Here is a 26,168-nt window from a genome sequence, read left to right as displayed (position 1 = left end):
ATTGCAAGGGCTCGAGGTTAGAGGTAGTGAAATCATTAAGGAGAATGTTGCAATATGACATGGTCTAAATGAGAAATGCATGAAGGCAATGAATGGATGGAAAGGGACGGTTTTGAGAGAATCTCTAGTGATTAGATCTAGGAAGTAAGGGAGACCAAAGGATCTCAGATGATTCCCAGATGTTTTACTTGAACCACTGGGTGAGTGATGGCTCCATTCACTACATTAAGGAATAATGACTTTTTAAGGGGTAACATGATGAATTAGTTTTAGATGTATTAATACTGTCAGAATTCAGAAAGAAGTGGTTTTTTAGACATATCCAGAATTAGAGCTCCACAGAAATACCTATCTGGGGCTAGAGATTCAGAATTGTGGGTTATTTTTGAGCTGGTGTAATTGAAGTCATGAAAACAGAGGGAGAGTAATAGACGGACTGAGGTGGGTCCCTATGGAGCATCGACAGAAGAAGGAATGTGATGTCTTAGATACTGAGGGAGGATAGCTTTTCAAGAAAGAGGAGGTAAATGTGTAAAAAGCTTCAGAAAGATTAAATCAATATGAGAGCTAAAAGCTGGAGATTGGATTTGACACGTAGAAGGTCAATGTTGCTTTTAAGTGAAGCAGCCTCCGTGAGATGGTGAGGCCTAAAGCCAGACTGCTTCAGAATGAGGAGTGAATCAAGGGGAAGAAGTAGACTTCTTTCCAGGAGTAGCTTGTGAAAGAGGAGATACAAGGTGATAAAGGGAAACTTTTTTATTTTTTGGTTTGGCCTTAGATATGAAAAACTCGAGGATTTTTACATGCTGAAAAGAAAGAGCTAAGGTAGGAGTTCGAGGATTGAATAAAGAAAATCAATGGAATGAAGTGTCCCTAAGGAAAGAGGGTGGATGGGACCCTCATGCTCAATGGGAGCATTGATAGAGAAACCAGGTTTAGATGGAAGGAGGGAGAAGTGTTATTCTGGGTCAGAGCAGTTAGGGAATAAGGGTGGGTGCTGGCTTGGGGATGTGGAGAGGAGTGGCAGTTTGGAGATATTAATAATTAGTAATAATTACTCCCCTTTCCATTTCTCAATTCTGCCAAATATCTAGCAATTTCAAACCTGAACTACCATTGTAGGTCTCCCTGATTTTCCTATTCCCTCTAAAAACACAGCAAAACAACTTATTATTAGGATTGCTTCCGTTATCCACAACACTGATTGTTTTTCCCTTTCTCAAAACTATTTCCTTTGTAAATTATTATTATTATTTTCAACACATTTCTCTTGATTTTTAGACCTTTCTCCAATTTCACACTTCTTTAGATTAATTTAATCCCCCACTACATTCTCTCTTCCATTCCAACTTTACAGAATCGGATATCCTTCTAATAAACTCCTGACAGCCAGGAAAGATGTCATTTTCTTAAAACTCTCTTTAAATCCTGTTTGTACAGAAAGATCCTTGCAGAATGAATCAGAAATTGAAGTTTAATTCATTTTTTGTAGAGGAAGATATCTTTCTTATTTTGTTTGTTGCTTTTATTTTTACTTTTCTCTCATTCTTCTCTGCAGCTCCCACACTGTCTTCTCATTTTCAGTGTTGGGAATTTAGAAATATTTGTTTGCACTATTTAATAATCGATATAATAATCAATGTTTTTCATTGAGCTTTATGGAAAAGAAACTTTATGAAAATTTAGTAATAACAAATGAATAATGTAGTGATTTCACCAAAGTCATGACTTAGTTTTTTAGAATATGTTCTTTTTTCTTAGCTAGTAATTTACATTCTTTCCCTTTATTAGCAGTTCTATTTTAAAAGATTGTATTTCTGGCATATATTTGAGTGCTACCTTTTATGTTTTGTTAAAGCATGTTAAATGGAGGTCAGTTAAGCCTTAATTTTGCTTGGGTATTAAAAATAGCCTTTATCTAAAAGATGAGTAAGAGCTAAGCATAAGTAACATGTATAATAGGATTTCTTTTTGTAGTTTTTAATTACTTTATTGTTTGTGTAGACAAGAAAGTTTTATATGCCATTTTTAGCCTTCCTATATTAGCACTGTCCTCATGGTTTTTACGATGCTGTTTTGATTTATGAACCCATATCTTTTGGTATATTAACTTCTAGTTTTTGAACTTCATAGCTGAGTCTCCCAGAATTGTTCCTACACTTGCTAAAGAATTAAGAATAAAATGAAAATATTTTTATACTCACTGCTATGTTTAAGTCTGTAATAGATAAGAAAGTAGAAATTGGTTTTCATTTATTAATAAGTATGCTAAATGGTCCTGAGAGCATTCATTATCATTTATTTGCAATAGAAGATTTAAATATAATGCCAGATTATAAAATAATTGCTTTGCTATTATTTTGTTTTGATAAAAACAAAACTACACATAACACACACACACACACACACACACACACACACACACCCTCATGTTTGTTTTGTGTAAGCAAGGAAAAGGTATGGACGGTTACCACTAGTTGGTTATCAACGGTTATTTCAAGGAGGTACAGCTGGGAGATTAACTTTTTCTTTATATATCTTGCCTTTTTTTTCACTTTTACATATGAAGAACATAAAATACAGAGAACATAAAGGGGAAAAAAAAACCCTCTGATCTCTTCTCTGAATTATCAGTAATTTCCAAACCTGCCTCTGAGTCATTTAGAAAGATTTGTTAAAAATCAGATCCCTGGGTCTGAAACAGAATCTCCAGGAGTGTTAAAAATATTAGACTAGTGGTTCTCAAACCTGGTGGATCATCAGAATTGCCTAAGAAGCTTTCAAAACATCTAGATTCCCTCCCTCGTGAATAGAGAATTTGAAGTTTGTAAATGGTTTATGGAACTTGCACCTCATTTTTTAAAAAGCTCCCATGTGATTCCAGTGATCCACCAGGTTTGAGAACTACCGGTTTACTGATTTATTTGCTCTGTGGAAGACTGTTCTGGGTGCTATAGTTATTTTAAAGAGTACTAAAACACAGTTTTTGCCTTCAAATTTACAGAATAGTTGGGGGTTGGGGACGGTATAAAAAGGTGGAAAAGACTGATACGTGACAGCTGTTTTCACAGGGCAAAAGAAAAATATGCCTTAAGTTGTAAAGTCAGTGAAAATAAGGTGTCAGCCATTACCTCTGTTAAACTCTATTATTTAATATTGTTTTGAAAGTTCTGCCTAATGCAGTAAGATAAGAAAATGAAATGAAGTATAAATATTGCAAAGGAAGTGAGAAATACCATAATCATTTAAAACTGAAAATATTATTGTCTAACTAGAAAACCCAAGATTAGTCAACTAACATTTATGAAAATTTTAATTAAAAACATACCAGTAAGATGGTCAGTTACAAAATAAATTCAAAAATTAATGTTTCCTCTGTACCAGCACAAACAGAAATGTTTTTAAAGATCCTACTTATAATAACACAAATACATGAAAAAGATCTACAACCATACTTAAGAAATTTGCCTAACGAAGTAAACTATAGGACTTAAGTAAACTATAGAACTAACCATATGAAATAAACTATGGAACGTAACTAAGGGACGTAAAAACAATTTGGAGAAACATTCCATATTTGTGGATGGGAAGAGTTAATGTTTTAAAATTATACATTCTCCCCCCACCAAAGAAATTTTTTTTCTTTCCATCATTTAATGCAATTCCAATTAAAATTTTAGTTTTTTTTTTCCTTTTGCCAAACCAAATACATTTGACAATGTATTTCTAAAGTTCACTTGAAGGAATAAACCAGACTCTTGCCAAAAAAAAGAAAAAAAGATATAATGTGAATAATTTGCATGAGCAGGTTTTAAAACGTTTCCAACGCCACAGTAATTAAAACAGCCTATTACTAACTTTTAAAAATCAGAATATAATAAAAGTGGATTTTTAACTATATACTCAATAAATAGGTATTATTGAAAGTGTTGAATCTGGTGTTGGTACAATCAGCTAAATATGTAGGAAAAACTCCTGTGGATTAAAGATTAAATGAAAGTTAAAAAGTAATGGGAAAAATGTGTACATAATCGATATAGGGGAAACCTTTTAAAATGTATGATAGTAAAGGCAGGAATTACTTTTTAAAAGGGTTTGATTTGACTGCATAAAGGTTTTAGGTTTCTGGACAATAAAATAATCAGCTAATTGAAAGGCAAATAAATTGGGAAGAAGTATTTATAATATGGTGCCCACACTCTTAATATAAAAAGAGCTCTTACCAATTAGCGAAAAAAGATTAACTCCTAATGTTGGGCTGGGAAGGAGGGGCGCACATGTAAGTTTAAACTTTGAGAAGAGCAAATTGGCCATATGTATCAGAATCCTTAAAATTTTTTTATCCTTTTACCCACTAATGGGAATGTAATCTAAGGAAATAGATATGTGCAAAAGAGTTTTAAGGATATTTTTGACAGCATTGTTTAATAAAAATTGAAAACATTTTGTATGTCTAGAGACCCACTTCTTGAAATTCACCACTAGGCTGGTACTCTCATTTTCATGATAGAAGGGGGAGGCATCTCCATTTCACACAGCAGTTTGGAAAAAAGGATGAAAGAGGGCATGCCCCAGCCATCTTTTGAGGAAGGTGCCCAAAAACTGCCATATAATACTGGCCAGTACTTAGTCTCACGGCTACACCTAGCGGCAAGAGAGACTGGAAAATGTCTTTATTCTGAATGCCATGTGCCCAGCTAAAAATGCTATTTCTATGGAAGAAAGAGAACAGATATTGGGGGGCAGCTATCAGTCTGCCACACTACCCCCTTCTCTGCATTTTCATCTTCCATTTATTAGTTTAGCCCTTACTTTGAGGACACTGACTCATTCTGTCTCTACTTCCGCAAACTGTGTGTCCAATCTGTAGACCATCTAGGCGAGTTCTTGACTTTCTCATACCCAGGAGCTACGTATCTACCTTTATTGTCAGTCACTGTGTTCCCTGTCAGTATGTCATTCTTTCAGACATGATGCATTTTTCCTATCCAAATATGGGAAATTAGTTGCAGTGCCTAGCAGATGAGGTTATTGCTACTAAACATTACCAGCTGGTTTGTAACATTTGGAAGTAGGAACAGAATCAATTCTAAATCTTCTGTTCTTCCTTTCCACTCGTCCCCATCCTCCCCAAGTAACTAGGAAACACTGTCAGCTTTGTACTGCATTGTTTAGGAGAACTCATGAACCTAGAGGGAGCAGTCCTACCTTTTACTGTCTTTTAATACATTTGAGACGGTACAAGTTATGAAACTATCTGAATCCCACCCTTGAGGATCTTTCTTTCTAATCAAAAAGTAGCATATTTGTGCCCTATATGATAGGGAAGTATTTTTCAACATTGTATGTCAGTAAAACTGCTGCCAGAGCTCTGTTTGCTATCTGGTGAAGCTATGACAGTTACCTAGCTTTTCCTCAGTATTTCACAGCCATCACTCATTGACTGGTTGGTACCAGAGAAGGAGAGAAAAGAGAGAGGGAGAGGGGAGGGGAAGGTGAGGGGAGGGGAAAAAAACACTGCCATCTTTTTCAGTTTTGTAACTTTTCCCTTCACATGATTCAGTGCTAGATTAATGTATGTAAAGAAACTCTAGTATTCTCACAGTTATACCAAGAGTTATACCAACTCTCCATCATAGCTATTAGCTATTACCTTCAGTGGGAGGCAAGAAGGACATAGACATCCCATTTTCTAAGAGAGCACACAGATTATATAAATTAAGTAACTTCGCTCATGACCATATACTTAGTGAATGTTGAAGCTGGGATTCAGATCCAGCTCTTCCTAATTCCATTGCCTGTTTCCCAACCATGGTGATATACTGAATCCCTAATAATAGAATAGAAACATGAGGATTGTCTTCATATATGTGAATGATGGCCATATGGCTATAGGATTGTATATGTTCTATGTGTCTCCAGAGGGGGCCACTGGTTAGAAATGAAGGCAGTTTTTAACTAAATGTTATAGGAGGCATTTTTCAACAATTAGACTGAATTCAGAAATGAAATGGGTTGTATTTTTAAATAGTGATTGTTCATCACAAAATAGTCAGACTGAGGGTTTTGAAGGAGACAGAGTAAAGTATTAGAAAGTACTGGACTTGTAGCATGGAGGTATCAATTCTGTTTTGACCTCTTCTTATGATGTGTTTGAATTAGCTATTTGAGTCTCTGGGCATTTGTTTCCTAGTGAATTAAATGAAGGAGTTGGACTAAAACACCTCAAAGTCTCATTGTCTTTTAGGTAAATGGCTTGCTTATTAAACGGTTGTCAAATGAATATCACAGCATAGTCCTCTCTGACCTAATGCCAGTGGCACATCCTTAATGTTCCCAACTCAAAGTAATCTACCTCCCTTTTATGCCGTGTAGTATTTTATCTTCTCAATGAATCGATCATTTTCTACTTTATAGTAAACATATTTATGAGACTCATGATGGCAAGATCTATATAATATCTTGTATCTGCCATTGTGCCTTACACAAAGTAGGCACTCAATAAATATTTGTTGAATAAGTTAGATAAAATTACCTGATGCATGAGAGAATTGAAGACAACATCTTTGCAACCAGGTTTTTCTCTCACTTTCTCGAGAAACAGGTTACTCTGACTCTTATCAGTGGTAGACCGATGCATGCATACAGTCTAAACAAAAGTCTCTATGTTTGTGGCTTGAAGTTAAATTAAAACTTGTTCAGACAGGGCATTGACACTGACAGTAGCCACCTCAACTCAGCTTCACCTAATGAAAAACATCTACTAAACCACCACCTGGAACTCGTTAGATTCTTTCATTTGAGTTTTGCTGCCTTGACATTGTATCACACTGGGAATCTAAATATTATCTGGCTTTCTTTCAAGTATTGTTTCCTGAGAAGGTATTTGCCTAAAATTCATTCATATTCCTCTAATCTTTCTTCCTTTTCCCTTTCTCCCCTTGCCCCACCTTTTTTTCTACCACCTTCTCTTGACTTGCCTTTCACCTCTAAAATTCAGATGGCACAATGTCCTGGGGGTTGTGTACTATAATATATATGGTGAAGCGGAGAACCTGGTGAGTCAAGGTGAGACTAAAACACCTCAAAGTTGTGAGTGGCCTGATTCAAACACCTCTATGAAAACTTCCTTGAATCCCTTCACCATTTTTTACACAATCATTAATGCCTTTCCACACTCTCTCTCCTCTGTGTTTATGTATCTGTTTTCCCAACCAGATAGGGGCTACATTTTATTCTTCTTTGTGTCATTATATGGTGTTGAATAAATAAGTGTGTGGACATGATTTATCCAGACAACTTCCTGTTTTTCTTGTAGGTTTTTTTCTACACAGGCAGATTGCGATATTTCTGTTTTATAGACGAGGAACCTATAGCTTAAAGGAGTTAAACTTGCCCAACGCCAGAAAACAGGTATTTGGAGGAGCCAGAATTCAAATCCAGGGCTTTCTGGAGCCCAAGTTCTATATCTTTTTCATTCTGCTGCCAATATATGTCTTTCAGTCTATTCCCGTCTTCCGATTTACACTGCTGCAGTCCTTAATCATCTCTCATTCCCTCTTCCTTAGAGCTTTGTCATAGTCGCCTTCTCTGTCTACCTAGTCCTGTCTTCTTTTGCATTCCTACTCATGCATCATTATTCTGATCATATCATCTCCTTAGAGGAATCTTTGATGGCTCATTTCTTGTAGGATAAAGGCTGAACTTCTTGGAATGTATCGATCACTACGCTGCTCCATAATCTGCCCTCATTACCTCTCCAGCCTTATTTCCCACTCCTGCTTCCTCTGTGCCCTCTAAACTCTAGCCTCACTCTGCCACTTCACTATCGTAGGTCTACACGTACGTGGCAGCATCCAACTTCTTGGTCTTTACTTGTGCCTTTCTGTGTTATTTTGGCGGACCCTTCATCCCTGTTTTGCTAGTTGAAATTCCACCCAGCTTAACCCTATCCCTTCCGTTTAACATCAACTTCCCTGGTCGGAATTAATCTCTTTCTCTGTGTGCTGCTTTTGTATTATAATTACTCATGACTATATATGCCCCTGATATACTAATTGGAAGCCCTTTGAGAGTAAGGACTGTGTCTTCAGCTGACTATATTCCAGAGGTTCGTACAATAATTTGTCCATAAAACATATTCTGTAAGATTTTGGCTGACTGAAATGAATCTGGCTTTTAAGGCAACAAAAAAAGTTCTACATAAAATTTAATTTGACTAGTTGAATATGAGTTGTCTCCTGGCCTGCCAGTAAAGCATTGGATTTATAAATAAAATCTTCTACATAAATCAGATGATTAAGTTTGCTTTGTCAAGAAGGCCAAAAGAGATCAGACTTATTTTATTCTGCAGTATTTAATATGCTATACTATAGTATGTAGTTTGTGTATGTGAGTGTATATATATATATTCACATGTACATATTATGTGTAATAAACATGCACATATAAAAAAGAGGGTCTTAAATTTTAAAATCTTATATTTTCCATTATGTAGAGTATTTTTAGATTAATCATTATGAATTGCACTACTGAAAAATCTAGTTCCAGTGTTTTTTTCTATTTACTTTGAAAAAAAAAGGCAAACAGTAAAATATGGCAAAATAGTTCATTCACGTAGTACATATATTAGTATAATAAGTTCACAAACTTGCAATACTTTACTCTACTTTAATGTGGACTGTTCAGTCCTTTACCTTGCTGACTCTTACCTACTTTTCAAGACTAATCTGAGGTGTACCTCCTCTAGGAAAGCTTCCTTTAAGGGCCTGCCATTCTGTATTAGCAGCACCTGCAGTTGCTTTTTTCCCTCAGGCAATTGCCACACCCAGCGTGGCACCATACCTGAAATATAGTAGACATTCAGTAAAAGTTTGTAGCATGAATGAATGAACAAACAAATGAAAGAACTTAGCAACTTGGAGTGGGGGTGTGTGCCTGAGTGTATACGCCTTCATTCAAAGTACAGCGGCAGGTTTGTATGTACAGATACGGAAGGCTGTCCGTGATACACTCTTTAGGGAAATAAAAACAAGTTGTAAGAAAAATAATTCCATTTTTGTAAAAAATATTTGTGTGTGTGTTGGGAAAAGGTCTGGAAGCTATGCAACAAGTCAGAGTTTTCCTTGGTGAGTTGGGTGGTTGGGAGTGGAGAGTCAGAATAGACTTTCACTATTTAGTACATTTTTGTATTGGTATTATTTGAACTTTATTACTCAATGTGCACTGCTTTTGTAATTTTTAAGTGAACAATAAAATATGTTCATGCTTCTGCTCAAAGTGTTAATGATACTTTAGTATCAAACGAAAACTATTTTTAAAGACAAAGTTTGGCATTTCCCCCCAATTTTTCTAGGAAGGAAATTATTTTCTTTGTTTAAATGTTTCCTGTTCCTTTTGAAAAATTGTAGGACTTAGAATAAAGTGGACTATATTAAGTCTTTAAACCATGGTGGCATTTGTATTGGGAAACTGAATCTTCTCATTCAGTCTGTTAATGTTCATGGCCAGATTAGTAGAGACAGCTTTTTAAAGGTAGTAAGAAACTGACCAATTTTCGCTGAATGGAGGTAGCAATCTTAGTTTTTTTGGACTGTCTTACCCCCTGTTTTCAAACACGTCCCTGGGTTCTTTTGGTTAACTTAATTTCGTGCCACTGAGTAGCTGGTCTTAATGATGATGGTAAACCATTTCTTCTGAGTCCAGGCCCGAATGAAAATACCACTGAAAGATACCCAAGATAGTTCACCACCCCTTACTTCCTTATCTTTTTTATGAACCAGGAAAATGGTCTTACTAAAACAAGGGTTTTTGAGACTTCAGAATCTTGGTTATTTTAAGATCATTCCTAAAATTTTTTCACATGGTCCGGCTGCCAGACAGACTGTACGTCAATTTCCTGCAGTGTTTGGCAGGCCTACATATTCACTGACTTAAAAACAATTTGAATTTATTGATTTTGAAATTCGTGATTACTTTCTAAATTTTTTTTCCCCATCTAAATTTACTTTGGAAAAAAATATCCACAACAGAAAACACTGGCCCATTTTTGTGCCAAGACTTTCAGGGAAATATTTTATATGATTAATATTGTATAGCTAATCTGGTGTAAAAAATCAGTTTTATCCATTTTAACTTATGAGAGCATGACCGTCCTGTGTGAACTATTTAAAGAGCCTGTGACTTCACTAATCCAAATTTAAGTGTTTGTTACTGCCTTTATATGTGTTACATTAATCATTTCAATTAATATTGGGCCACTTTTCTTTTTAGGAATTGAATTATAATTCATCAACAGATCCGTATCTTTTCTCTCCAGGGTAATGTCCTAACCTTGCCATGGGCAAGCTGAGATTAGTGGACTCTGGACTTGGCTCAATGAAATACATAGTTTATGGTACCAGGCCATTTTAATAGGTCTGGATTCAGTTAGAAAGCTTACTCCTAATCTATCTTTTCCTTTAAAACCATTTGTCCTAAAAGATTGGTGTTCTCTCTCTTATTAATAGTCAGAAGAGAAACAACTTTATTCAAACTCAAACTGTTTTTATAAAACATTGGATTATTTGTTACTTGGTGAGTGTACATTATTCTGGGAGCTTTAGTGTAAACACTTTGGGGAGTCAAGAAATAGCTAGTCATAGTGCTTGTACAGTACTCTATTATCCTCAGAGTTACAGCACCTCACAAATAACGTGGCTTCCACCCAGGGAAGAATTGACTCACCATGGAGGTCTGTCTCCCTTGTCTCATTAAATCTTCTAGAATTGCTGAGAAGTGGCTAGCAATTATTCTTCTCTCTGTTTGACGTACGCAGAGAGTGAGGTGCCAAGCAGCGAGAGGTCATGCAGAGTCTCTCAGGGGGTGCCGTTTGAATCTTGGTCATTGAATCGCTGCTGAGCAAGTGTTAGCGTGAACTCCTGAGGCCCATCTTATAGGGGATGCGGTGCCCTAAACGCCAGAGACAAGTCCCCACCATTCTAGGCATCGCCAGTTCCTGCCGTCGTTTACAAATTATTATATTTTATGAGTATATTTCGTTTTGATTTTATGTAATTTCTTCAAAAGGACCCATAAAAACATGTCTCTTATATGTCCTTCGCACTTAAAATTGAATAATTTAAAAGAGCTATGTAAAACTGTTTGGAGAACATTGAGTTTTGACCTTAATTACTCTTAGGATTCAAACTCGCTGATTTATTTTTATTGAGGGAGAAGTAATGTTTTTAAAGTATATAACTGATCTATAAGAATGCTGTGTTATTTTATCTGCAAGATGTGTGTGTCAGAAATCCACCTGCAGGGTGTTTTCTTTTAAAGCTCCTTGGAAAGGTGAATTCTGTAGATGAAGTGACGTTAGTATGTGTTTATATTTATTTTAAAGTGTCTGAGATGGGGCAGGCAGGAAGAACCTTGAAATTGAATTCCTTCATGACCTTTTAAGTTAATCTTGGATGCTAACTCAAGGGAAATGTGAGAAATGGGTGGAAACGGCTTCAGTTGAATAAATATTACACTTCAATGACTTTAATTTCTTTTTTAGAATGGAAGGACTAGGTGAGAAGTACAGGAGAAACCTGATTATCAGAACTTCATTCCATTATTTAAAAAGTACCAAATGTATTCTAACCAACAGATGATGTTTTCTTTCTTACACAGCCGACAGAAACTGGTAGTTGAACCTTAGCATTTGATAAGTATAAAGTATGTACTCCCTACCCTTATATATCTTCCTGCCTTTGAGGGGGCAGGATGGTTTTTAAGAATTCTTTATGTGTTTTCCACTCATGATGGGTTATTTTTGGCAACAACCAGTTGACCTCCTGACTATTCTCTCTGGTTCCATTCTTGCCTCCCTCAATTCTGTCCTCCACTCTGGAGCCAGGTTGATTCATTTTAAATGTAGATCAAATTCTGTCACTCCCCTGCTCAAACACACCAGGACCTTTCCATCACAGAATAAAATCTGAGGGCTTTACTATGGTCTGTTGATGCCATGTATGTTCTGGTACCCGGCCATCTCTCTGACCTCATTTTCTACACTGTTTTTGCTCACTTTGCTTCAGCTCTGCTGGTCTTGTTGTTCTTCAAGTCAAGTTACTCCTTCCCTGAGGCCTGTGCTTTGGCTGACATGGCCAGAACTGCCCTTCTCACAGATTCCCTCACTTCATTCAGGTCACTTTCTAGTCACTCTATTCCCTTACCCTACTTGGTTTTCTTTCTTAACGAGCACTTACCACCACCCAACAACATACATTTTTGCTCCTTTTCTCTTCGTCACTAGAATGGAGGCTAGGACTCCCCCAGTGTGTCCACTACTGCATCAGTCACATGATAGGTTTTCAGGGAATATTTGTTGAATGAATGAAAAATGGCTATCTTGGAATTTTAAGAACTTGATAACATTCCTAGACTTTATAATCTCGATAGAAATTTTTAATCATAATTCTGACAGTGTTTATCCATGTGAGTTTTCTTGCAGTGGCTGATGTATATCAAAATCATGTGAGGTTCTTTTTCAAAATATGTAGCTGGTACTCTGACATCCCCCTCCTGCCAACTAGAAAATATTGAAGTAAAAAGAAAAGAGTGGGAAAGGGTATTTTGAATAAAGCTCTTCCGGCTCATTTTCCTCCAAATTTTTTTCATCGTGGAAATTTTTTAAAAGCTGAAAATAGTACAGTAAACACACATTCACCACCTAGATTCAACAAGTATAAACATTGTGCTTTACATATATGCTTTATTTGTGTGTGCTTGTGTGTGTATTTTTCCCCCTGCCAATTGTGATGTAAGAGCATAGCCTGAATCTTTCCCCCAAATAGAGAATCTCTGACTTAACAGGTTATTGTTATTTCTGATGGGTTTCATTGTGTGGGTGAGGAGACAGTAGTGGAGAGCATACAAAGGTTGGATTTCTCTCTTAGTGACCTCTGCAATAATTGTGATGTATGCCAGTCAGGGTTGTTATAAAGAGACCCTGTCTTCTAGATTATCTGATGCAGTTTGAATTCAGTGCCACCGTGCATTTGAAGAAGCTTTTTTGTTTGTTCTTGGTAAGTGTTCCTTCTTTGTTGTTTTTTTTTGAAATTATATTTTGTCAGCTAGGCAAGTGATAGCCTTTATTTCCTTTTGATATTAATATAGTCACTCCAGCCTTCTTGTGTTTACTGTTTGCATGCTATATCTTTTTATGTTCATTTACTTTAACCTATCTCTGCCTTTATATTTAAAGTGAAGTATACTTTTTCCCTGAGAACATTTACAATGTTGTTCTACTTGTCTTCTGGTCTCTGTATTTTCTAAGGAGAAGTCTATGATGTTATATACAGGGGATTCATATGTATCCCCTGTATATAATGTGTACTTTTTTTTTCCTGTCTACTTGCAAGACTTTTTTCTTTATTTTTGGTTTTCAGCAAACCTAGGCATTGATTTTTGTGATTGATGTTTTTAATTTTCTTTACAGTTCATGAGCTTCTTGAATGTGTAAAGTTATATCTTTTACCAAATTTGGGAATGTATTCAGTTATTATTTCTTCAGATTTTTTTTTCCCTCATTCTCGCATTCCCTACCTTCTAGGACTCCAAATAACCTGTTAGACCTTTTGATATTATCCCAAAGGTCCTCGAAACTCTATTCATTTTTTTCCTCAATCTTTTCTCTCTTCTTCAGATTGGATAATTTCTATTGACCTTTTTCCAATAGATCTTTTGTCATCTCCATCTACTTTTGTCATCTCTCTTCTGCTATTAAGCATATCCAGTAAACTTTTATTTCAGATATTGAATTTTTTCCGTTCTAAATTTCCATTTGGTTTTTTGTTATATTTCCTTTTTCTCTGCTGAGATTTCCCATTTTTTTCATTCATTGTGAGCATTTTCTCCCTTACCTCACTGAGTATAATTATAGCTGCTTTAAAGTCCTGTCAGTTTCTATATCTGGGTCTAATAAAGGCTGGTCTCTGTTGATTTTCTTTTCCTTTGAGAGTGGATCACATTTTCCTGATTCTTGATATGTCAAGTAATTTTAGATCGTATCCCAGACATTGTAATGTTTTACTCTCGAGGGGAAAAATATGTTTTGTTTACTCTCCATAGCCTTCAGCAGTTCATTTTATTGTTGCCGTTGTTGTTGTTTTGAGGTTTTTTTCTCCCCACAGTTTAAGGTTGTTCTTTGTGAAAGAGTTGGTCTGTTAGGGGCTTACTCTGACATGCCAAAGCTGAACTCCTGATATGCTTTTTAATCCTTTAACTGCCTTTCAAGTTTCCTGTTAAACTACATGCCTACACTGTAACACAGAAAGAAAGTCCTTCATGTCTTCACCCAGATGAAGTCAATCAGAGCTGCCAAGGGTGAAACAGTGATAAAGATGAAGTTTGTCATCCTCACAACTGGCATCCTTTTTTCTGCATCCTGCCCATTGCCACCCATGTACTCTTTTGTCACCAGAGATGAATGGAATGAATTTAGATGGACTTAGCCACAAGTACCACTGCCACCTCATCAGGAACACAGGGAGAGAGGAAAATCTCAGAACAAGATGATGACAGAAGCTAGGAAATAAAGTATATAAGAGCAGATGGAGGAAAGCTCTGTTGATGGAGTTGGGCACAGATGTGGGCATATGAACATGAACTGAAAGGGAAAGAGAGCTTAAAAAGAAGGGGAGACAAGAGGGCGGGGAGGCAGAGGGCAGGGGGCCAGCTGTGCCCACCATTGTGTCTGTGGTCTCATATAATCTTCAGAACAACCTGAACAGAACAACAGAACAACAAGTTGGCTAAGAAGCTGCACTGCAACGCTCTTAAGTGTGTCAGTTCTTTACTCGCTGCTCAGAATGCAAACTTGACCTGCCTTAGGCTTAGGTTAGCTATGGTAAGCCCTTCTCCACCTCCTAACTCCCCATCCCTTCCCCTACCTCACCCCCAAATCGCAACCTTACTCTGCTTCCTGATGGGCTTTATAAGCTAGAGGCTTAAGAAAAAGACTTTGAGTACTCTTCAGAAGACAGCATGGCAATCAACTTGTCAGTGAGGGGCAGATTATTTGAGGTTGGGATTCTTCCCTACAGATTGCTCTCACTTCTCTGACCTCCAGTGTCCTTATCCTTGTGCCCATTCTAAAATTTCCATCCCATTGAATAACATGCAAAGAGAGAGAAGCATGTTACTAAGAGGCACTAGCTTCTTCCACACATAGCCCAGGAGTCCTTCAGGTCCTTCTAATTTTCTTCCTACACCTTTTTATGTCCAATACCCTCAGAGTAGATCATTAATTCTCAACCGGGGATGATATTTGCCTCCAGGGACCACTCGTTAATGTCTGGGCATTTTTGATTCTCACAACTGGGGAACTGCTACTGGCATCTAGTGAGTAGAAGCCAGGGATGCTGCTAAACCTCCTACAATGCACAGGACAGCCTCCATAACAAAGAACTGTGCAACCCAAAACATCAGTATTGCCGAGGCTGAGAAACCCTGGAACTGACTCCTAGAGCCTTTTTCCTGTGTCCTTTCTCTTCCCTATCCCTTCCTTTCCTTCATTAGGGCCACTCCCACTGGTGTAATGATTGTGCCAGGCCAGCCTTTTCCAAGCCTGTCCCGCAGCCAGAGCTGCCGGGGTGGTCCCTTCTGGTGAAGAGCAGGGGCGGGAAGTACTGAATGAACTGCTAGTGGACTCTTGGGGAGGAACCCATGAGTGGGATTTGTGGAGAGGAGGAGTATGCGAGCCCTCACTTCTCAGTCATGGGCATCAAGGTGCACCTTGGGAGCTGCAGTTAAAGGATACGGGGTGGTAGCAATATGTAGTGATTTATAGACGTTAGGGAACTTGGAAAATTCAGAGGGAGACTATAAAAGTAATTTTGGCTATGGTTATTTTTGAAATGAAATCAATTATGAATAATTATCACTTGCGCAGTATCATGTCGTTAAGAATGCCACGTTGATATTTTTTGGGAAGCTTTGTTTTATTGCAACACTAAAATCTGTTCCTGCATTTATATTTGCCTTGTTCATTTGCCGGTGACATGGTTGTCAGTTCTCAAATTAAAGAGAGATAGAGGCAATATTGTTCCTACCTGGAATCGATTTTTTTTCTCCCCTTTTCTGTTGGAATGAAAATCCTAGTTACAAGGGGGCCACACAGCCAGAACATTTACCCATAGCCATTTAAGACTGCTGATAAATATAGTATAACTTGATTACAATGACCTCATGTCAATGTCCTTTGTAATTCTGATTAGTCCCGATAATTACCTTGGACCTTTCATCACCTAACCAGTATAATCCCAAATCTGCCCAGTATTAGAGATTGTGGGGCATTGAAGTTCTCTGCATTGGACTAAGGTGTTCCCAAGTCTTCATGTCTGTAAGAAAATCACTGTATGATTTTCACCTTACCCCCATACTTCTGCTTTTAACAAATTATCTGGAAAAAATAGAAGGCATTATTATGTTGAATACATATGGAACATGAAACTTTTCTCTCCCACTGTTTTGAATAAAAACTTTTAACTTACATTTTAAGTACATGTTGAATTAAATGTTAAACCTTGATGTTTTCTCTGCCCAGGATATCTACTTTTGCCTTGAAATATATCTAAGATGTAGACAGCCCCTGTAGTCCTAGATAGTTCACTTTAAACTGAACTAGAACATCGTGCTACATCAGGCCTTTGAGGGAAGCTAAGAGGGGCCATCTCTGCTGTCACAGTCTTCTTCCTCCATTATTTTTCTATACAAATGCGTGTTCTACATTCTGCCCCTTCATCTGGCTCTTGTTCTTGGTGCTTTTGATCAAGGTTATACTCGAACCTGAGCACAGGCCTTTCAGGTATGTGAATCTGAGACTCCACCAACCTTCTGGCCTCTACCCAGCATTAAGATGTTAACCATTTGAATTGAGGTTCCTAATAAGACTTGAGAATTGTGCTATTACATTGATTAAGACATTTTATTAGCTTGTTGAATGTGGATAAACAGATGAACTCTGATTTCAGGAAATTTTATCACAGTAACATCTTTAATGATTAATATTGAATTGTTTTCATATTTATCTTTAAATATATCATAGTGATGATAAACACTGATAAATTGATAAATAGAATCTTCCACGGTGGTTTTTGAAATGTAAGATGGCTCTTATTATTAATGTATTATTGATGATTTACAGACTGGATGATGATGAGTCATCCCTTGTTAATATCTATTATTAGCAGATATTACTAAAATAATTATATTATTTTGTCCTTGGTAGTCAGCTCTTTTAAAAAATTAACACACTGATTCTTAAGAATTCAAACTTTTCAGTGCCTAACCAAGAGAAAGTTCCACCTCAAAATTAAGCAGAATCAAAATGAACTGTGGTCCCCAAAAAAGCATTTTTAGAGATTTATGAGACTTTATAGCTTTTTGACTATGGGAATATGCCTGTGCTTATTTCTGGCTCTTAGTTTATTTAACAAGCGTTTGTTAAGCACCTGCTAAATGCTAGGATCTGAAGAATAAGAAGGAAGGAGTGAACAAAGTGTCAAGTGCAGCTTGAGGGGTCAAATAAGATAGAAATGAAAAGAATTCATTTGACTTTGGTGACCTAACAAGAGCAGTTTGGAGAATGTGATGGGGGTGGGAGCAGTATGGAGTGAGTTGAAGTGTGATTACCAGTTTAGAAAGTAGAGACTTTCTCCACACTTCTGAGAAGTTTGACTTTTCAGAGAAGAGGGATGAAATGGTGACAGCGGGTGGGGTGGGTGGAATCGAAGGCAGGTCTGTTTTTCTTGGTTTGTTTAAAATAGGATATATTTATAAAGTATTCAATTTTGATGCTAAAGACTAAGAGAGTTTGAAGGAGCACAAGAGAAGGAAGCTAACCATGTAGTTAGGTTTCTGAGACCACTCCAGGGCTATCTGACCTTAGATCTGAGGGAGGCATGTGTGTTCCATTAGAACAGGGGCTGTGCAAGATGGGTGAGCAGGAATGTTTCTAAACTGCATTGCTTTATAGTCAAAAAAAGAATTTGGGGCTTTGTATTATAATTAGAATCACAAGCTATTTTCTTTTAAGCAAAAGTAATAGCTTACTTTCATAGTACTTTTGTACTGTGAAATGTTCCTGATCTGCCATGTAGAGACTATTTTGCTTCCCAGTGATCTCTTAGGGCTTATGAAAAAAAGTATCAAATTTTTGAAGGCACTTTACAAAATTAAAGAATTTTAAAGTGCTAAGTACTTTATGTAATCATTCACCTTAACCTCATAATTTTGGGACCATTTTGCTCCCAACTCAGTGGGGATTTTATGACTCATATCTGGTTTTTTTTTTTCCTATGGTTTTTTACTTTCTGATTTTTATTTCCTCCTTCCGTGGATTTTTGCCAGTTCAGCAATAGTAATTACTGTTGAATTATTTATTGTAGATAAAGCAGAAATAAAGTGAAACCAAATTGTCTAGCGTAAGTAAAATTTTATTTTGGTTTATCATGAAAATTGTCATTTTTATTTTCTGTGTAACAGAGGATAAAGATTATAGAGTTAGGCTAATTCATTGTACATTCAATCATTTGGGATATCTTAGATTTTGAGGAAATTGTATTACTTAAGGAAGTTACCTAATCATTCTAAACCTTATTAATCGTATCTGTAAAATAAGAATAATGCCTATTTACAGAATTATCTGTCCCATTTCATAATTACTGTGAGGTTCATCTGATAATAATATATGTAAACATGCATTGTAAATTATAAAGTATTTTTAAATATATTACGATTTGAAAAATATTAGATCTCAGGCTCTCATGGCCAATTATAAACTCCCCTTCAACTGTAAAATGTACACGAATAAACATTGTAGGAAATGAACTCTTGGCTGGCATAATGATGCATAAGCATCATTAACCTTCAAGTCTCTATGCTAATCTAAGTCTAATTTAAAATCTTTAAGAAACTCTTCCTTTCTTAAGGAAGGAGGGAAATTTTTATTATGGCTGATAAACTATGTATCTCTGTGTAGTGTAATGTTTAAAAGTGCCAGCTCCAAAATTAGGTTGCCTTGGATTCAAACCCTGGTCACACCTTTTAGTGGCTAAATGTCTTGCATAAGTTTAAACTCTTGGTGCCTCTGAAAATTTAAACTCTGAAAAATGGTGGTATTAATAGTACTTTGTCACAGGGTTATTATCTATTAAATGAGATAACACTTAGAATAGTGTCTGCCAGTGCTACGTGCTCAAAAACCTTGTTAGCTATTACGTACATGAAATTTACAGCAATATGAATCCATATATAAAAGAATATTTCTCCTAAAGTAAGTACCTGTAAAGAATTAAATTTTAAATAGCTAAGTACTGACCGCATCTTTCCATTTAAGTAGCTTCACCCATGGGATTTTAAATACATTCAAAGGAACACTTTCTCTTTGAATCATTATAATAGCTTACTTTTTTGGATGTCAAATTTATACCTAATAAGTAGTTTTCCACCTACCTGTAGACCAGCAGTGGTACTGGTGATTCCTTCCATAACTAAAAAAGATTTTGAAATATACTGTGCTTCGAAAGAAGGGAGGAAAGGAAAGGAAAAGGAAAAGGAAAGGAAGGGGGGGAGAGAGGGAGAGAAAGAAAGAGAGAGAGAGGAAGGAAGGAAGGAAAGAAAGAGGAAGGGAGGGAGGAAGGGAAGGAAGGGAGGGAAAGCAGGTTTCTGCTCTTAAAAGGCAGAAATCTGTGGTGCCAAATCTGGCCACTAGAGGGTGCTGGATAGCCAGTGACCTAGCCCTTTCTTAGAGCCTGAGATCTATATTGCCCTTGTGAGAGTTCAGGACCTACCACTAATCATCTATGTGGAGCTCAGTGGCATCACGTTTTCTCAGTTCCAAATATCATTGATCTGATAGTGGTTCATCTTCCTTACTTCTCATGGACCAGGGATCGAGCTGAAAGCCTGTTCCCATCTTCCATAAACTTTTATACTCTTGAAGTCAGTCAAGCTTTTCACTTCACCCCCTGCCCTTTCCAGAAGAGGCCCGCCCATTCAGAAGTCACTTTGGTTACAATTCAGTTGATTTAGGAGGATTTGATTTTATTCCATCCTACTGCTTCTGCTTTTGCTACTTTGCCTCAGATATTCTATATGTTAATTTCTTAATGGGATTTAAGAGGTTTTACAAAATAGTTACCAATTATTCAATATGTGGTCACTCTGCAGGGTTAAAACCCCACTACTGCTTAAGAATCAATAAACAGCATCTTCCTTTTTTTTTTTTTTTTTTTTTTTAAGTGAGAGCAGAGATTTGGCAGGGGATGGGGAAACTTCTGCTGTCAGTCTAGCAAAACAGACTAGTGGGAAATCTGCCCTCTCTATTACTAGGTGGCATAATTCAGGATGATACTCATTAAAGGCTAATGAAAGACAAAATTTCTGGTGATTGAAAAATGAGGAGATAGCTAGCAAAATCTGCAGCTGCCTCAATATGAGTCCTCTCTCCTTGGCCACCATGGTTCAGCACAGCTGTCTGTTCTGAGTATCAGGCGGGCTGAGAGTGAGAGTGGTCTGCTTAAAAGGCTGGCAGCGAGTCCGGGTGAGATGAGGCAGTGGACACACCTGTGAGGGGATAGCCAGGCTCGGGCCCATGCCCGTTTCTCACGGCTGCCAGTGAGTAGAAGAAATGCGGGGGCTGGTGGCAGCAGGCCTGGGGATGGGCCTAACAGTGACAGGACCGTGCTCTTTAGTTGAAAGAACTATGGCACGAAGAAGTTTGTTCAAGCGGATGTTCGTAACTGAAAACAGGCTGGATGTTGTGGGAATCCGGAAATGGGCAGTGTAGTGTAGAATAGATTGCAGTTTTTGAGTTCATTTGAAAGTAATTCCTTTGTGCGCAGTATTTTTCAAAACTGCTTCATGCTTTCTGGTATTGCACGTCCACTCTGAATCTAATAAGGCGAAGGAAATTTCACTCATGATATTCTTGTATAAGAACGCTATGGAGGATTCTGGCATCTGTTGGCACCAGGCACTAGTCACTCAGTCTGTTAGGTCATTTATTCAGGATTGGGAGCTACATGATACTGTATGTTAATACCAAATAATTTCAGAATAATGATCCAAGTGGATTAGCTACTCTGAATAACAGCATATGTCAGTCACTCGCTAACAACATCTTGTAGAAAGTTCCTCATGAGCACATTGAATTTAACAGCCACATAGCTTTTTTGTTACTTTTCCACAGGAGGTAAACCAACAGGGTGTCTTTTATTTGGTCAGTAATTAAAGGTGCATTTTTCCTTTTATCCTTATTAAAATTGGACTTTTTAAGACTGAGCTGAAATTTCATACTGAAAAATAAAATGTAAAGATTTACTAGCATAACTACATTATATTAATGTATATTATTCGAACCAAAGCTCAAATTCTGATCCCCAAGTTTCCACTAGTGACCACAGTCTCCTGGCTTCCCAGTAGATGCAAAGTGAGACTATCCAATCGTCATGAAGTCCCCTCAGTCACAGTTCTCTGCCTCTGCTTTCGTGTCCACCCTGGTAGTGAGTCCACTCAGAAAGAGGTGTTTCGCTCAAGGGAAGATCAAGCCAGAAGTCTTGTTGCATCTGAGACAGGTGGCAGCTTGGTTCAGCTCAGCGCTGAAAAGTTCTGGGAACATTTGGGAGCACGCTCATTTTACAAGGTGGTATTACAGATTTAATTTTGATGCCATGTTCTCTGTTAAATTAGTTGATAACAAAAACAATTTTTAAAAATTTGACTTGGTGCCATTCTCATTTTTTAAAAAAAGACTTTGTGGAAAATTCATTTACTATAGGCATCTAAGTGTGAAATTTTTAGTTTGCAGTAAACTTTTACTCTAAGCTATTTTGTTTGTAAATGACACTGGCATATTACTTTCTCATCTTTATTTTCAGTGATTTATACATATTAGTTGTCCAGTCTAAGATGATGACATAACTCACAAACACTACTGTCCTCTCCCCACACCAGAAAGTTGAAAGTTTGAAACATTTATATTTACATTTGAAAGTTGATGCCTCCTTCATAAGATAAATTTAAGCTAATAATTAGCCAATTTTGGAACTTCCCTGGTGGCGCAGTGGTTAAGAAGCTGCCTGCCTAGGCAGGGGACATGGGTTTGAGCCCTGGTCCGGGAAGATCCCACATGCCATGGAGCAGCTAAGCCCGTGTGCCACAACTACTGAGCCTGTGCTGTAGAGCCCAGGAGCCACAACTACCGAGCCCACGTGCCGCAGCTACTGAAGCCGGCTTGCCTAGACCCCATGCTCTGCAGCAAGAGAAGCCACTGCAATGAGAAGCCCGCGCACCGCAACAAAGAGTAGCCCCCGCTCACTGCAGCTAGAGAAAGCCCACGTGCAGCAACGAAGACCCAACGCAGCCATAAATAAATAAATAAACATTTAAAAGATAATAATGATTAGCCAATTTTATTTTCACTTAGTCTCATTTTATATTTTCTTTTACTTTAAATTAATAGCACTTATGAACATGTATTAAAACGACTATTAATGAAAGGACAAGGGCAGAAGCTATCAGCTTCTGTTTTATTCACTTGGTGGTTTTGCTTTTAAGTTTGCGCGAGACTGATTGTTATTAAAGTAGGCAGAGGTTTTATTTTTTAACATTTTCATAGGAGCCTTGCTATCCTTTTTTCTTCCCCCTATCCTTTTAAATTTCTGAATTTCTTCGTGGGTTTTTAATTGAATCTGTACCTTTGTTTGGGAAATTAAAAATGCTGTTTCAGTCACAAATCATGCCATTCTAAAATTGATGATTATGTTAAAATGTTTCCTTTTTGGTAAATTTTATTTTCTAAAGCTCATGTGGCAACTAAGGATGAGGCACTGTGATCAAAATTTATTGTTACTCTTTAAGTTTTTAAAAAACTTTTTACCATATTTTCAGTTCATGTTGTTTCATAAGTAGCTATCAGACCATGATTCTTGTTCTATGGTGTCTTAAAAGAACTACGGATTTAGATGCCTCAAAACTAAAGTATTAGGAATCCTGTTCATTTGTAGGTGTTGCTTCACTGTTTTAAAAAATCATGTAATACAGTCTGAGTTTCATGGTTTGTGGTTTTCAGCTGACCTCTATTTTATTTTAAAACCCTTTCTATAGGTGGGCAAAGTAAATTTTGCATCTTTATGGTATGAAGATAGACATAATTTAAATTGTCAGGATAAGTATTGTGGTATCACTGCAGCAGAAAATTGTATAAATGGCTGTATGCACTCAGGGATATTAGTAAGAATTATGTCCTCCCAGAGCACTTCATTCCATGCATGTTTGCCAAAGGAGTAAACTATGGTATTTATTATCATTTTGAAGAATTTTTTTGACAGAAGCCATTTTTCTAAGAGAAGAATGAGTTGAAATGAAAATTAAATATATTACCAGACACGCAGAATAAACATGTAATGGAGCATGGGCCTATCCTATAGTGAAATAAATGAAATATGCTGGGTAATATCTCTGGTTTTCCCAGATACTCTTTTTGCTTTTCTTCAGTTGCAAGTGCGCCTGCTTGATCCCACACACACTTTTTTTCTTTTTTTAGAGTTAACAGGTATGTACCACAACGTTGAAAGGGACTTTTCCTATTGCCACACACGAGTGCTGTTGTCCACAACCAAAAACAGCAGGCGCGAAGTATCCCATATTCTAAAGAGGGCCACCAACGATTGAGACCAGACACCTCCCTGCAGGGTTTGCTAAGAGCCCCACCATTTTTCATTCATTCAGTATATATTTATTAGGTACCTGCTATGTTCCAGGCAGTGTTCTAGGCACTGGGGATGCAGCTGTTTGCAGAAGTTCCTATCCTAATGTAATTCACAATCTGGCGGTCTAGTGGAAGGGGAAGAAGGTAGCTCTCTTCTTGTTTAGATTAAAGGTGGAGGTGGGGGCACTTCCAGAGAGCCATTCATAGTGATCGGCGTGCCTACAGGAAAGGCAGACTGGCCTCTGGTGTCCCAGCCAGTTGCTTGCTAAGCTGGTTGAACTTGCAGACCCACTGATGTGCCTGCCACTAGAGCAGAGTTCAGTGAGCAAGTTCCTGGGAGTCTGGAGGGTCTATTAACATGAATGTCTGCTTCTTTCCCAAAGACTTCTGTTGGCAGAGCCAAGTCCTGCAGAATTACTAAGGACCACGGTGTAGTGTTCTAGGAAAGAAGAGACTAGGGGACCTCTCCCCTTCCTTAGGTCCTGGTGGCCCCTGGAGAGTGTAGAAAAGAACCTCTGCAATCTCTGTGGCTCTAAAAAAGGTGATCAGAAGTCAGAATGCTACTGAGGGGGTTTCCAGGCCAGAGGAGACAATACCCCACCCAGGGAGCTGCCCCTCCTCAAGAGGGGTGAGCACCAGGGTAATACCGACCACCACATCAGAAATCCATACACACCCCTTCTGCCCTCCAGCACCAGGAATCAAGCCAGAGCAGGACCAGGGAAACGTCTCCCCAGCTGACAAGCAACCATTTATGTCAAAAGATCCTTCCCTCTTTCCCAGCTCCTTACACCAGAGAAGAAGTAGACCTTGAGATTGAAAAGAGGTGGGGGAGAAGGTTCTGGGTGCAGATAACATCCCTTCCCGCCAGTCTCTTGGTCTTTCTGTGCAAGCCCGTACTGAGGGGAGGGATGAGATTTATATTTAATATGAGATTGAAGTTTGTAATTGGTCTGGACTTTCAATAATGAAAAGTGACCTGGGACTTCCCTGGTGGCGCAGTGGTTAAGAATCCGCCTGCCAATGCAGGGGACACCGGTTCGAGCCCTGGTCCGGGAAGATTCCACATGCCGCGGAGCAGCTAAGCCCATGTGTCGCAACTACTGAGCTTGCGCTCTAGAGCCTTCAAGCCACAACTACTGAGCCCTTGTGCCACAACTACTGAGCCTGCAAAACCACAGCTACTGAGCCCATGCGCCTAGAGCCCGTGCTCCGCAACAAGAGAAGCCACCCCAATGAGCAGCCTGCGAACCACAGCGAAGAGTAGCCCCTGCTCGCCGCAACTGGAGAAAGCCTGCACGCAGCAACGAAGACCCAACACAGCCAAAAATAAATAAATAAAATAAATAAATAAATAAATAAACTAGGAGCAATTCAGTAAAAAAAAAAAAATTATTCAAAGTGTTAATCAGAATCACCGAGATAAGGAATCAAAGCTAATAGAGCTTTTCCATCTGCCCCTTAATTGATCTGGAAAGATTTAATTCGTAGTTGGTTTCGCGTTACTCAGATTTTGTTGCTCTGGGCCTAGAACTTTTTAGCTGCTTACAGTATAGCAGAGTTATGCATGAATTAAGTTTTTCCTGATATTTTTAGCAGGCAAAACTACTTACTAGAAACTGAAAAACATAAAAGGAATGGGTGTTCAATTGCCATTGAGGAATGCAACTGAAATTTCATCGTTCTTTTTTTTATACGGGTGGCTCAGATTTCTGTAGGACAAGATAACTATAGTAACGCCCATCAGCTTGTAGCTCATTGCTGGATCCAAGCAAAATAACACATCAAACCAACTATGGGACAGTCTGAATGGACACAGGCAGTCTTGCTTCTTTGTCAAGTGGACGTCATGTTAGTTTTGTCACGGCATATCTCTTTTTATTGATAAAATTATGGCATTTATCCCAAAGGGCTATGCAGAAATGTGTTTATATTTCTAGAGAGCTGATTAAATAGAAAAATGCTTAATAAACATATACATACTTATTTCATAAGGCCAATTATAGCTAAAATACATTAATATCTTTTAAGTAAAATACTCCACGAGGTACAGTCTGGGAGGAAAAGTGGGATTTTTTTTAATGTTTCCCTATTTTTAATCTATAAACAATCTGTTAATAAAAAAACTGTTTTATTTGATAATTGGCCTTTGAAGTGCTTTTGTAGTTCTTGGGAGACCTAAGAAATTGTTCTCACTAGGCTCCAATCCAAACTTATGTGGGTGGATTTGATGTTGTCTTTGAGTGCCTGCGTAGGCACCGCCCGCTATCGGACCTAGGGTGGGTCACTTGGTCTCTGAGTGTCCTCACCTATAAAAGGGAGTTGGTAATATCTACCCCATAAAGTGATTGTTAGGATTAAATGACTTAATGCACAGGACCTAGGATAGTGTCTGGCCCCTTGTAAATGATCAAAAATCAGCACT

At 37.8% G+C, this 26,168-nt stretch overlaps 1 protein-coding gene across 1 annotated transcript in view; it reads left to right on the top strand.

Annotated features, from left to right (window-relative positions):
* STK3 (serine/threonine kinase 3) overlaps positions 1 to 26,168 on the top strand; it is a 339,874-nt gene that overhangs the window by 296,744 nt on the left and 16,962 nt on the right. The gene's annotated exons all lie outside the window — the stretch shown is intronic.

The sequence above is a fragment of the Eubalaena glacialis genome, chromosome 17, assembly GCF_028564815.1.
Source record: "Eubalaena glacialis isolate mEubGla1 chromosome 17, mEubGla1.1.hap2.+ XY, whole genome shotgun sequence".
NCBI lineage: Eukaryota > Metazoa > Chordata > Mammalia > Artiodactyla > Balaenidae > Eubalaena > Eubalaena glacialis.
The sequence above is the reverse complement of the archived record's forward strand: the minus strand, read 5'-3'. Positions and strand labels throughout refer to the sequence as shown.